Below are 14,013 nucleotides of genomic sequence, written 5' to 3'. Positions count from 1 at the left end.
GTAAGCAAAAGTCCAGTCTGCTCTAGGTTGGCTATTATTATTATAATCAGAAGGAGCTACTGGTAGCATTTTGGAGGAGGACATGCCATAGTGTGAACTGAATTTGTTTAATGCCTGAGTCTTTTCCGATATTCAGCTTTATTATATTCAGGTCATTAGCACTGCAAAGATGTGAACTGAAAAGTGAGCTGCAAATATGAGGTTTACTCCCCGCAGTGCCCCTGTTCACTAGAAGGCTGGTGTGTGTGGGGGGGGGGGAGAGAGAGGAATGTGCAAGTGTGGTGCTTATTTTCCCCACTCCTTGCTTGACTGGAACTGTCCTTTCAGCACCTGACTGCAACCTGGTCACGTGGAAGAACAGCTGGCATAATGAATCAAGCCACAAGATCATTAAGTACGTATATCTTGAATAACTAAGCATCAGTCCTACTAAATACAGATGAGTGAGGCAAATTATCCAGTGCTACTACCTGTCAAATGAAATTGGACCAAACTGGCTCCCTATACAATAAAACATTAACTACCAGAGGTGTTAAACAGGGCTGCGTACTGACCCCCCATCTGTTTAATCTTTATATAAATGATCTTCAAGACCATCTTAGTAAAGTTGATGGACATCCACCCAAGCTAGTGGAGCGCCCTGTTCCACTCTTAATATATGCTGATAACGCTGCCATTTTATCTCAATCGCCCATTGGTCTTAAAAGATACCTGAAAGCTTTTTTTTTATTATTGCGAACTAAACAAACTAAAACTTAATAATAGAAAATGATTATCTTTTCGATACATTGGTGCCAACTTACCTGGAAAAGTAACAACATTGCAATTGATCAGGTCAAATCTTTTAAATATCTAGGGGTCAACTTCCAATACAACCTCAAATGATCACTACACAGATCCTGTCTGATCTCATCAGCCAAATGCACAATGTCCGGTATAATTCAATTTTACCATGGAAAAGGAAACCAGACTGTAACAGCTTCTCTAAAAATCTTTCAGGCAAAATTATGGCCTAAAATTCTTTGTGATATTCCAATATGAATTGGAGATTTCCACTCATGTCAAGCGAATCCAGTCACACTTCCTGAGAAGGATACTGGGAACCCCGAACAGTGTTACTTATCCAACATTGTGCCTTGAAGCTGAACTCTCACTAGTTGAGACTGAAGCTTGGATTGCTTCTATAAAATACTGGCTCAAGCTACACTTTAGGACTCTTGCTGGTGACCTCAATTTAAATCTTCCTAAAGATCAGTTTCAATTTCGCTGGTTCAAAGTTTTTGTGGACAAAATCAGATCCATAGGGATTGATCTGGATAGTATAGGTATTAACAATGAACTATATATCTTCAAACTAATTTGTGACAGACTGAGAGACCATGAGCATCACTTCTTCTATCCAGCTTTCTCCCAGCTTTCTTGGAATACAGCCAAGCTATAAATTCAAGGCTAAATATTTTTCCACTCTGTCATCTATCAAACAACGACGAGCTTTTTGCTGGCAGGTTTTAATAGCTTTCCATCAGCTGTTACTTCTGGAAGATATCTCCGTATACCTAAACAAACAATAAAGACTATATCGCTGCAAATCCCCAGATACTATATCCCACATACTCTTGGAATGCAACCTTCACAACAATCTATGCAGATCTCTGCTAACCACAAGGACTGCTCGATCCAATTCTCAGGCTACTCACTTTTTGCTAAGTGCCTCCAATTCACAAATTATTTAGCAGTAGTCATATATTTGGAAAACATTTTAAACTTTTAAGTTCAGTATTTGGACTTTTTTTAAAAAAGCCTTTCTTTTAAATGACCTTCATATGTTTATACTCTTGTGATAATCCTCTAATATGCCAATAAAGGTATCATTAAGATAGATGACAACTCCCGGAAGACTGATACTTAGCAGGCAGAATAGTAAGCAAAATAACCAAATAAATAAATAATTCAAGCTCTGTGTGTGCGTGCGTGCATGTGTATGCATCTCTCTGTGACATCATTCAGTTGTAAAGATTTTGGAGTGCAAATGAGGAGGAAAAACATATTCAGAATTCTCCTGTGAGATGGGAGATTTCTTTCAACTCTGTTTTAACTGGTAAATTAGAGTTTGGCAAGCTTCTAAAGTAATGTTCTGTGAATTTGAATGTGATATGCTAAATATATAACTCAGATTCTTATGGTCTGATCCTGTCGGCATTTATTCAGGAGTAAATCCTATCTATTGAGTGGGACTGAGTCTCAGATATAGAAACTGTATTGCAATCTTACAGTGCAATCCTATACATTGTTACACCATTCCACACCCATTGACTTCAGAGGGCTTAAATGGATGTAAAATGTTAAGGTACTGATCCAGGAAACAGCTTCTCTGACCTACAGGACAACATTCTCATCTTAACTGGCAGTGCTGAAATTATTGTACCGGCTATGCCCACAATCCAGGTCATGCAGCTGTTAACCGCAACCTAAATTAAATTTAGTAGTACTAGTTTCTAGGCAGGTTTTAATGGCATCGGTTTGCAGAAAGGGAAGCTAAATATCAGAAGTCTAAGTCTTGGAGCATTTCACCCTGGAGCCTTTGGGCCTTGTTAATGTAAATATCTGTTCAGTTAATGTGAGGAAGAAAAGAAAGGAGAGGCATTTGTAATGCAGATGAATACACTGCATAGTGTAAATTTTACATTTGCATTGCAAAGCTGATTGAAGGGAGAGAGTCTTTAAACTGCGAAAATAGTTCCAGAGGGGTGGCAGAGAGTCTTCCCTGCAAACAAATAGGAATCTTGTGCACCTGAAATACTTGCAATGTTTTATTCCAGCATACGTTACCTCTCTTTTTTTCTTCCTGAATTGATCAAATTTTATTTAATAAACTTTCAGGTGCCTCAGCATTCCTTAATCTATCACATCACCAATCTCAGGAAATTCCTTTGGCATTTTCCCAACACTGGGCATTCTAGCTGCAACTAATAAAAATTTAATAAGCATTTTTGTTTACAGTAACAACGACAGCTGACTTTGGTAACATTGAGCTATTCTTCATTTTTCTTTGATGGTTATGCTTTTATTTTTGGTGTTGCATTTTGGTTTGACGGGGAGCATAATATGGTGCCTCAAATAAATGTAATTAATTAAGGCATGTCAGATTGGAGGACTGATTGATTTAGAAAATGTATATGCCACTTCTCCAAACCAGCCTTAGGCAATGAAGAGGTAAAATAAAGCCAAGACAATAAAGAAGTCAGTAAAAATAAATCACTGCAATAAAAACAAATCAATAAAGCAAAGCAAGCCAATAAAATAAGTAAATACAGACAAGACAATAAAAACAAGCCAGGGGGAACAATCTAAAATGTTATTAATAAAGGAGTCCTCAGGCTTAGAATACACTGTAAAACAGTTTTAAAAGATGGAACCCATTACTAAAAAGCCTGGGTAAAGAGAAATGTTTTGCTTAGTGCCTAAAGAAATGCAAGATAGGCACTAGGTAGGGTTGCTAGGGCATAACATAATTGTATCACCACCAATGTGTGGATACTGTGGTATTCGGGCGAAAGCTCTATGGTAGAAGCCATTTTTACCAGAGAGTTTTTGCCGAAATACCACAGCATCCATGCATTGGTGGTGATAAGATGATGTGTCTTTTGATGAATGCTGGAAGTGATGACTATACATTGTTGGTGATAGACCTAAGCCTCAGTTTTATTTATTTTATTAAATTTACATCCCACACTTCCTAAACAAAGTTGAGCTCAGAGTGGCATACATACAAGTTAAAGCAATTAAATATACAATATGTTCCATGGAACTAATACGAACATCTAAAACTTTACATCCAACCTTAAACACTAAAAGATGGTGAACAGACAGCAAAAAAATAATCCTATGTTATATATCCTTTCCACTTTGACAGTCTTTTTGTCAAGAGCTGTCCAAACATGTGGAGAGAAAGCAGGAAGAAAGGTGGAAGAGATGACACACAATTTAATGTGTCTGTTGGTAGTCAATAATACAATAATTGGGAAGCTGGCAAGATGGAATCAAACAAACAAGCCAAGTGAGACATCTTTGTCTTACCAGCCCTGCAGACCTCTTTAAGGTCCTGCAAGGCCTTGGTGTTAGGTGACAGAGGTTCCACCAGGCTGGAGCCAGGGCAGAAAAGGCCCTAGCTCTGGTTGAATCCAATCTAATGTTCTGGGGCCAGGGACCACTAGGAGATTACTATTGGAGGACTGAAGTGTCCTCTGTGAGCAAAATGAGATGATGCGGTTCCACAGTTTGCTGCTGGTAAGTTCCCCCACCGGCTAAATGAACTTCACTGGGGGAGTGGCCACTGTCAGGGAAAAGTCAAGCAACCCTAGCACCAGGTAAACAACAAAGAGAATGGTATTCCAAAGGCAAGGGGCTACCACAAAAAAACCCCACCCCTATTTCTGGTTGCCATTTGCCTTAGCTCTGCAGAGCCCCTGCAGCAGGGCATGAGATGAAAATCATAACTGGTGGATTGCACAATACGACAGGAGGTGGAAATCTTTGGTAATGATCTCACTTCTATCCTCTCCGTACAAGTTGTTTGGGGGAAACCTGGCCATACCTAGAAATATTGCAGACCCAGTTGGTGAGCAGGGCTAGACAGGGAGGTTATCTGGCCCAGCTGAGTTGTGCTGTGGCAGCCACTCAACTCAGCTGAACTCTCCTTTGTGTCTGTCGGCAGTGCAGGAGAAGGCAACTGGTAAGGTGGCATTGGTCTTCGTTGCTGCCAAAAGGCCTAAGTCACTGCTGATGGAGCTGCTGGCCTTGGTTCTGCTTGTCCCTGGCTTGCCAGAGGCCTTGGAGGGCAGCTGCTCACCAGGAACTTTCCCCATAAGTTCAATGGGCAGTCCTTCTCCTCCTGCTGGTGAGCAAGGATGGCTACTGCCTCCTGCCTCCATCTACTCAAAATCATGGTCCATGACAGTCTAAGGTATTTGACTTCCTTTCAATTACATGGATAGGGATGAGTTATTTAATTATCTGTGACTGAAAATGATTAAAACATGCTACTTGAGGAAGGATTTACAAGCTCACTCAACAGGATATGCAGTCATTAAAATGTCCTTCAGTTTCATATGCTGTAACATCTAAAAGGTAGTCAGTTCTTTCTATTAACCTATTTAAAATAACATTGTACATCCTGAGAGATGATCAAGAGGTTTTTTTTTTTTTGTGATAGTGCAATAAATGGCCAGGGAATTTAGAAAGAAGATAGAACATAATAGAGGCTCAGTAGAAATCCCACAAGCCCCAGGCAAGAGAGGACTGTGTAAACATAGAACATACAAGATGTAAAATAGCATCATAAAGTTTATCACAGACATACTAGTCAGAATACAAAATGCCAAAGTGACCAGCAGTCTACTTCAATTATATCTGACCAAAACATATGTAAGGAGCAAACTGATCTTGGACTTTGTTTGTTTGTTTGTCTATATCACGTTTAACCCGCCCTACCCCTGAAGAGCTCCGGGTGGGTTACTTACTCTTTAGTGCCACTCTTTGACCAACATTTCTGTTCAGCTGCTATACAAAGTTTGTCTACTTTCAAACCAAAATGCATATGCAAATCTCACTTTCCTACAGTCCTTGTTAAATGGCACAATAATATTTCCTTAAGGTTCAGAGGTAATAAATAACCTGTCATGTTATAGTCTGTTTCATATTTTAGCTTGAATCATAACATGCATTTCTCCATGTGAATGATGTTCTTCTGGATATCCTAAAATTGTACAGGCAAAGTCAAAAGGCTGAATAGACAATCAGCCATCGTGCTCCTAGAGAGCCAGTGTGCTGTAGTAGTTAACTGTGGCAAACTCTAATCTGGAGAATCAGGTTCAATTCCCCACTCCCCCACATAAAGCCTGCTAGGTGACCTTGGGCCAGTCACAATCCAATGTAGAGGCAGGTACTGACAAATCATCTCTGAACATCTCTTTCCTTGGGAACCGTACGGGATTAGCTGTGCCTTGATGGAACTTTCCATCTCTACCAAGCCAGCTCCTGCTAGGGCCACCATAAACCCATGTTGTCTGAATTTTCTCCAGACTCTTCATACTGTGTCTGGCGTTATGGGTATCCAGAGATACCCCAGTCTTTGTAGATCTAGAGATACAAGATAGGCAGTGTTTTGCCCAGTCATTCAGTGAGAATCAAGCCAGGAGGGTTTGGGACAATGAGGAAAGTCACAGCTATGCTTGATGCATCTCTCCTGGACAAGATTTTCTGTTGATTGCAAAGGAGGCATGAACAAATAGCAGCATGACCCTTCAATGGATTTAGAGGGATACATCTCTAAGTGGAATTGCACTGTTAATAACTTTGGTATCAAGGTAGAATTTAAATCAGAGATGGCTTTTGTGTATTGCTTTGAACAATGAGGAATTACTTTTACCTGTATGATAGGAACTTCAATGAAATTAATTATCATGCAATTTTTCTCCTTCTGGCCTCAGAGCAGAGCTATAATTGAGAAGTGATTTGGTACTCTTAGATCTATAATTTGAGGTCCAAAGCAGAGAGAGGGATGTTAATATTAAGGGTTTCACTGGCAGGAGTTTATGAAGATCTGTGCTGGTCTAAGACTGTATTCATTTTAGTTGATTTGAGAGGAGAAAATGTTTTATTTCAGTTTTTCCCAACCCTTTGACAAAAGGAATGACTGCGCCCTCCAAGCAGTGGTGGGATCCAAATATTTTAGTAACAGGTTCCCATGGTTGTGGGATTCAAACTGTGGCGTAGTGCCAATGGGGCTGGGCGGGGCACGACAGGGGCGTGGCCGGGCATTCCGGGGGCAGGGCATTCCTGGGCGGGGCTGTGGCAAGGATACAGCCGCTGCTCCGGTACTTGGGCGGGAAACGATGCACACAGGCGCAGGCTGCCACGCACACCGGTGCACCTCCTGCTAGACTGCTTCAAATTCTGCACGCTACTGCTGAGAGGAGGGGCGCAACCAAGGCAAAAATCACGTGGCAAAACCACCAATTAGTAACTCCCTCTCGGCACACACAAATAATTAGTAACCTACTCTCGGGAACCTGTGAGAACCTGCTGGATCCCACCTCTGCCTCCAAGCTTACCTTTTCCCTGCCTTTCCATTATTAAGCAAAGGTGTGAGTCATAATGAGGTATTAATAACATTAAGTAAATCTGTAGTCTTCTTTGTAGATGAGAGGAACTATGTGGTTCTCCAACAGATTGTGACTAAGTTCAGTGGATGGTGCCATCGCATGCTTTTGTGGGAGAGAATTCAAGTTGCATGCTGCACAGCACCACTAAAATGTCATGCTGTAACTTGCTCAGAACTTTTGGGAGAGAACTCTCCCATTGCTCATTGAAAACTCAACAGTGACCTTTCGTGGAAGAAGCAGAGAATGAGAAAGCAGAGCAAAGATGCTGTCTGCATTCGGATGTCACAATTATTATCAAAAATCAGGGAAATGGGCATGGATCCATCTTGTTGATAGGCTCACACCTTGCTCTTCACCCCACTCACTTTCCTTCTTGTGCAAGAATTAAACACTAAGGCAGATTCCGCACGGGCCAAAAACAGTGGTGCGAAAATGGTGTGAAAACAGTGTAAACCCTTTAATACCGTTTTATACCGTTCATGCTGTTTTAAACCATTTTATACCGGTTTCACACTGCTGTTTTTGGCCTGTGCAGAATCTGCCTAAGTGAACAATCTTAAATAGTTGCATGCAGTGCTGGGATTCAAAGTCGTCTTAGTCTGAATTTGCAAGGTTCCAAGGATAAGGGCTACATAGTCCGTGTATGAATTTCTGTTAATGGATCGAGGTTGTTTGGCTTAGGAATATGGAGGCTTTTACATTCTGGCGAGGCTGCTGTGCCTTTAAAGAGCTGCGAAAGCATCAAACCAATACAACTTTTTCCTGACAGCAAAGGATTTCTGCAAAGCTGAATTTCTGCCTGACATGCAGACGGTGAAGGCACATGAGTTCTGCTGACAGGGGTGGGGAGAAGTCAGTTCTTAATGCATCAATTTTGCCATTTTTTCATTTCACAAAAGCAGTGAAAAGCCCCTTTTAAATGGATTATTACAAATATATTTAAGTGCTAAGACAGAGACTGAAGCTGAAAAGCAATTAAAATCAGGAGGAATGGAAGGCAAGGATCCTCGTTATTCCTTTGCTATATGGTTGTGTCAGTTTGGCATGCTTGTGTTGCTATTGTGGCTGTTTTTGCTAGATTTTGCTATTTTCTTTTGCAAAACCTCAACCTAGCAGATGATATTGAGCAAATAAGCCACAAGTTACCAATCCATCTAAGGAATCGTCATGAAAAGGGGCATATGAAATGGAAAAGAGGCATATTTCATGGAAATATGCAGTGGTTACATTTCCATTTCTGCAAAAGGAGTACACATTCTAAATGTACACTTTTCATCTCTGTCATGTTTGTACCATTTAGACCAAGAAAAAAAAATCAAATGTTAGCTATTTGTATTAATTTTGATTTTTAAACTGCTTTTCAGCAGCCCCCTAACCAACAAAATCTCAGAAATCAAATGCACAATGTTATTATTTTTCTCATTACCTATGGTCTGTTGCTCACTTTGTACTGCAGTTCAGTTGCTTTTTTATAGCCTGATGGTTTGTTCTGTTTGGATTTTATAGCAAGCCTACTTGAATGAAATTGGAAACAAAAAGGTGGAATAGAAGTTGCCCAAATCAATGGTTAAAAATAAAAATTAACCACTAATGATGAACAAATCAAATATTGTTTCAAGCAGAAACTACATCTGACTAGGATTTTAAAAAATCAAGACCCATTTTAATGGAACACACTTCCAGGTGTCAATTTTCTGGTGGAGGATGGTTTCACAATCTTGGGGTATGACAAGAAAATAAAGCCCTCCTAATTTTACAGTGCTCAATATTTGTATTATGTTTTGCTAGTAGAATGTAATGTATGTGTGTGTTGTGGGGTACATATGATGGAAGGTGTTCCCTTGAGAGAATTACTGTACCTTTAAAAATATCATAGTAGGAAGAATTCTGTGACCAAGTGAGGGTCAGTCTACATGATACTCTTAACACCTGCTGAATCATGGGTATGTGACCAGATTCTTAAACAGACAGACACTAAAGAAGAAGCATTTGTATTTATACCCCTCTTTTCTCAACTGTAAGGAGTCTCAGTGTCTTACAGACTCTTTCTCCTCCTCTCCCCACAACGACCGCCTTGTGAGGTACGTGGGGCTGAGAGAGTTCTGAGAGAACTGTAACTAGACCAAGGTTTCACATGTAGGAGTGGGGAAACAAATTCAGTTCTCCAGATTAGAATCCACCACTCTTAACCTCTACACTATGCTGGCTCTCTCTCACCCTGTGTTTCACCCTCCTGAAAAGGATGCCTCCGGCTGACTTGTGGCACCCACACGTGGAAGTTCCTCCTCCCTTTCTTATTGATCACCAGGAGGACCATGAAGTTACCTGTCGCTTGGAAACATTTCCTTGCTGAGGGAAGTTGACATTGTGCCATTGTCAATGGCCATGACCCTATGCCCCTCCCTGGTCTCCTACTGGTTACCAGACTATGAGTGGCAATCCTAAATTGTACCTCCTTATTGCAAACAGGTAACTGCTTTCCCCTTGTGCTCATGGAAGTAATGTCAGACTGTGTTTTTGCATACTTGTTGACTTGCTTGAGCAGAGCATTTCATACGGTTCTCTTGAACTGTGTCACTACAATGCTTGGGAAGCTATCCATTAACACCAACTGAGCACTGACATAGAGATGACTGTTTCCATTCTGAAGGCCACCATGTCTGCTCTGAAACAAACAACTCTCTCTTCACAAATAATTTATGAAATTATGTTCATTAGCCATTCACCAGATGAAGCTTGTGCCAGAGCGAGCTTAGAGCACTGTAATTAACTAATTAATAGCAGTAAGCATGTCATCAGGATGAGTGGGATGCATTTATTTGAAGACTGAAGTCCGGACAGAATAAAATCAAATCACATCCAAGGCTATATTCCTTTAAACATTTCCTTGGAAGAACGCCCTACTGAACCCAGTGGAACTTATTTCTGAGTCAAAATGGATAAGATTGGCCTGCGCAATTCCATAAATGAGAGCTAGCTTTTGTTGCAACGGCTCAAATGCCAAATGAATCAATAGGTAAAACAGGATTATGTGACCACAAGGGTAAAGGAGGAATTATAATTGGGTCAGGCCACTGATCTAGTCCATTATTCTCCACTATGACTGGCAGCAGCCCTCCATAGAGGCAGATCCAAACTAATAGTTAACTGGACATGTGAATTTGCTACCTTTCTCTCACTGGTAACATCCCAGTCACTTGCACACAGGGACATTTGCCTCAGCTTGCATGCTTTGGGAAATCACAGTTTTCTCCTTGCTTCCCCCACAAGCCCTCCATAGAGGCAGATCCAAACTAATAGTTAACTGGGCATGTGAATTTGCTACCTTTCTCTCACTGGTAACATCCCAGTCACTTGCACACAGGGACATTTGCCTCAGCTTGCATGCTTTGGGAAATCACAGTTTTCTCCTTGCTTCCCCCACAAGTTTCCACATATCCCCTGGGTTTCCCCCATCTTTCCAGCAATCTTTCCCAAACCTGAGGTGATATTTGAGGGAAAATCAATACAGCCCAGGTAAATGGAAAAGTCTAAATCCTCTTGGTCCCTCCTGCATTGTTATTTTTTCTGCCCTTGTCCCCCTTGCTGGCTAATTCCCATTCAGCAACAGAGGGATTTTTAAAAAATTGATAATTATATATTATTATAGCACTGTAACATTATAACAATCTTTCTGGCAGGTTCTATGATCTTTATCCTCTTTCATTGGGAAGATATACCTTTCCCCTTACATCTCTGCAATGACAGGGGCTACAAACAGGGGACTGGGTCTGGAAAAATGGGGGGAAACCTGCCATGTGGAATGCTTTTTGCTGCTGTGCAGCAACAGAAAACCACACAGACTTTCCTCCTTGTGGAAAACATCCCAATAAATGAGCTACATCATTGATAAGCTGAAAACCACACTGAATTTTCCCAATGAGTCAGATATTTAGAAGAAGAGGTGATGCTGGAAGATTGAATTATGGATGCTTCTGAAACCCCACAGATAGACCAGAAAAAGAGGAGGTTGACACTTTACTTATGTTCATGAGCAACTGTAGTATAGAGATCAACCAGTGCTGGACTGATATACAGGAGACCTGGGTTTGAATCCCCACTTGTGCTATGCAAGTTCATTGGGTTACCTTGGGCCAGTTGTATGCTCTTAGCCTAATCTATCTCACAGGGCTGTTGTGAGGATAAAATGGAGAAGAGGAGGAGGATATGAACCCCTTTGGGTCAACACTGGGGAGAAAGGATGGGGGGAAATGAAGTAAATAAATGCCAAGAAGCATGTAATTAGGATAATCCCCAAAGACTCTGAAGAACACTGAACTGAGGTTTACGAAAACCTGCTTTGGTAATGGTGGAGTTCGGAAGGATTCAGAGAGGAAATTGCTAAGGCAGAATGTGGCGTCAGAAGGAGACAAAGGGGGAAAAAACATTGTGTAGCAGAAATCTCTCCACAGAAATAATTCGGAACATGCTACTTTTTATGATTTGTTACTGATATTGACTGTCCTAAAATATGCATTTGTACAGTTTAAAAATGACTGCAAGCTTAGGAGCAGTTTTAGGAGAAGTTGTTTGCCTTGCCTGTATCACGTCATCAGAGTCAAAAGTGGTCTCCCACACCAGTGCCTTCAGTCCATAACAAATTATGCTCTTAAGAAAAAGACACTTACTATAGCTCTTAAACGTTCATTTTGGTTTATTCATTTAGTTTATTATTTTCAGGTGTCAGCTTTCTTCCATTCTAACAGATAGAAAAGCTTGAGGAGAAGGAGAGGATCATTAAACAACATAGAAAGCTATGGATTTGTCTCCTTAATAGCCTACTTTTCACATGCCAGGATGCTAATTTGCTGAAAGTAATATCTGCTTGTTCTTCCTGATGTTCGTGTTCATGCTTTCTTTAATTTCAACAGCATTTACAGGCTTAGGCCTGAAAATGTGACCTCCTTTTAAAAAAATTGACACCTGTTTTATACATGCGACACAACAGCAATAGCAGATTTCTACTGAAGCAGATGGCTGCGTCCAGGCCCAAATCCACTGCTAAATTGGAATTCAGTAGCAGCCTCGGCCTCGGCTTCAGCTTCCTTGTCAGCACCAGGAGGAGCAGAGCTGCGTCTGTATGTGACACCGTCACCTTTGCTAAGGTAAGGCAAGCAGACGTTCACCCTCCAATCCTTTGGGCCTGCCAGTTCCAAGACAGCTGCAAAGTAAGCTATCAAGCACTATTACTGGTGGCAGATGGAGATAGTCCTGCAGGTACTGGATGCCTTCATTGGTCAGATGCCAGTAGAAATGTCCCCATGGAAACTGCTCCTTGACATAGCCAGAAGAGTTCAGCAACTACATTGCTTTTATGATGTGAAGGGTGGGCACAGTTCTTGATGCTCAGGCATGTGAACATCTTCCTTGGTTACCATCACTCAATCCCTCCTCAAAAAGGAGCTTGTAAATGGCAATGTGGTTCTTCCTAGGCATCAACATTGTCTCAGTAGCAACAGGCTCAAATACTGAAAAGGCTTAATTCTTGTAGACATCAAGAGGGCCTGAATAAGGTGCAAACTGGCAGTATCACACTCAGTGAATATAAGAATCTTGTGCACCTTCTACAAGACAGATAGGCTTGCCACTTACCTGCTCATGGTAGACATATACCTACCTTCCACCTCAATCCCTCACCCTCAATCATTTGAGAAGAGAGGAAAGTTATGGGGAAGGGGGGGGGGGGAAAGTGGCATCAGTGGTGATGTTCTAGGAATTTTCAAGATCTCTATGACAAAAAAACATAGAAACTGGGGGATTCCTAGAGCACTACAGTGGCTGGAGTTCACATTCCCTAAAATTCTACCTTCACCAGGTACCTGTGTAGAAACTGGGAGTACTAGAGCCAGAGCATCATTACGTTGGCAGAGCATAAAGCAGCACAGGAACAAGAACATTCTTTACCAGCTGTCTATGCAAATTTAAGAGGTCTTGCATAAAGCGAATGCAGGAAACTGTAATGATTAATCTTTAATTTATACAGCAGTGGGACAACCTTAATATTGTGAAAGCAAACATCCTAGAATAGATCAGTGCATTCTCTGTAGATTATACTATGTAGTGGTCTTTGGGTTGTAATAAGACAGGAGTTGAAAAAAGGTATCAGTCCTTCAAAATTGCTTTTGCAGGATTATCTGCTTGCAAACAGATTACCATCTGCTCCTAACTCCTATGTAACTTTCTCTCCCCTCCCCCAGTTCCCATTATCACTAACCTATTTTCTTTCAGCAAACTCATATACAACTGAGGACAAAAAGTCTAGTATCTCTCCTATGTTGACCAATTTGCCAAAAAGAGCACATATGCATGTGTTGGTGGGTATATGCCAAAAGACTTCTATAGCCAGAGCATTCATGCCAGTCTTAATCTATATCAGTGGTTCTCAACCTGGGGGTCGGGACCTCTTTGGGGGTCGGGACCTTTTTGGGGGTCGAACGACCCTTTCACAGGGGTCGCCTAAGACTCTCTGCATCAGTGTTCTCCATCTGTAAAATGAATAAATGTTAGGGTTGGGGGTCACCACAACATGAGGAACTGTATTAAAGGGTCGCAGCATTAGGAAGGTTGAGAACTGCTGATCTATATGAACCTGCCCAGGAGCCCAAGGCTGCTAAACACTGTGCATGTTAAATATGGGGAGATTGAGAGATGGAAGAATTTGAGTAGGCTGGTCTGAAAGAGATTAATTTTGAGTAGGGTGGTCTTTTATTTACTCTACTCTAACCTTACCAAATCTTCCAGGAGCAGAAACAGATAGTCAGTTCTCAAAAATGTAGCTCCTAAGGACCCAAGAACTCATGATTTATGGATT

General features: G+C 41.2%; 1 pseudogene; it reads right to left on the bottom strand.

Annotated features, from left to right (window-relative positions):
- Positions 1-12,163: 12,163 nt before the first annotated feature.
- On the bottom strand, positions 12,164-12,644 carry LOC125440625 (annotated as a pseudogene).
- Positions 12,645-14,013: the final 1,369 nt, after the last annotated feature.

This window comes from Sphaerodactylus townsendi, linkage group LG11, assembly GCF_021028975.2.
Source record: "Sphaerodactylus townsendi isolate TG3544 linkage group LG11, MPM_Stown_v2.3, whole genome shotgun sequence".
NCBI lineage: Eukaryota > Metazoa > Chordata > Lepidosauria > Squamata > Sphaerodactylidae > Sphaerodactylus > Sphaerodactylus townsendi.
Note: the sequence above shows the minus strand (reverse complement) of the source record. Positions and strands in the feature narration are given on the sequence as shown.